Consider the following 788-nt stretch of genomic DNA (forward strand, 5'->3'; position numbering starts at 1 on the left):
CCGTGCTTCTGTGTTCTTTGTAATGAAATCTAAAGGGGAGGGCAGCACGCTGAGATGGACAAAGCAGAAGTAATGGATGAGAATGTCAACTGCTCTAAGGTGACAGGGGCTGCGCTGCTGCGTCTTGGTCCACTTGTGATATGCATCTGCCCTGCCAGGGGGTTGGATGGTGCACTTCATTTGCTACAGTTAATGGGCTTTTTTGGGTGTTGTCAGTAAAAGCAGTAATTTTAAACAGCTTAATTACTTTGAGGCATTTATGTGTGTAACTGAAAGTGGGATACAGTTCAATGCCTGGTAAAGACAGTCTTAAAGAGATGTTATAAGAGAGGTAGATGGAAAACAGCATGTGAAGGGCAAAGATCTGTTTGATTTTTACGGCTTGATTTCCTAGTTTGAAGTGTTTACTGGTTAGGAGATGAGAAGCTTCTCAGGAAATGTTCTGTCTATTGGTGTTTAAAAACAAAACAACCCCCTCAAAACAAACAAACAAACAGAAACAAAATTATTACTGCCAGCACTGGAAAAAATAACAGCACAAAAATGCTTTTTATTTTCTTGGCACATTTTCTCTAGTGGCATGTTTGCATATGGCTTTGCTTGTTGCCACCTAGTGTGAGCCCCTGTGAGTAGGGCCATGAGCCATGGAGGTCCCGGGGCCTGAGAGGTCCTTGGGAAGAGCTCTTTCTGGCTTCAGCTGGGATGCTTCTGGAGTAATTTTTCCCTGTTTGGCTGCAAAAGCCTTACCACAGCAAATGGGGGGGATGGGAGGGGCATTCCCAGTAAAA

The sequence above is a fragment of the Strigops habroptila genome, chromosome 1 (assembly GCF_004027225.2).
Source record: "Strigops habroptila isolate Jane chromosome 1, bStrHab1.2.pri, whole genome shotgun sequence".
NCBI lineage: Eukaryota > Metazoa > Chordata > Aves > Psittaciformes > Psittacidae > Strigops > Strigops habroptila.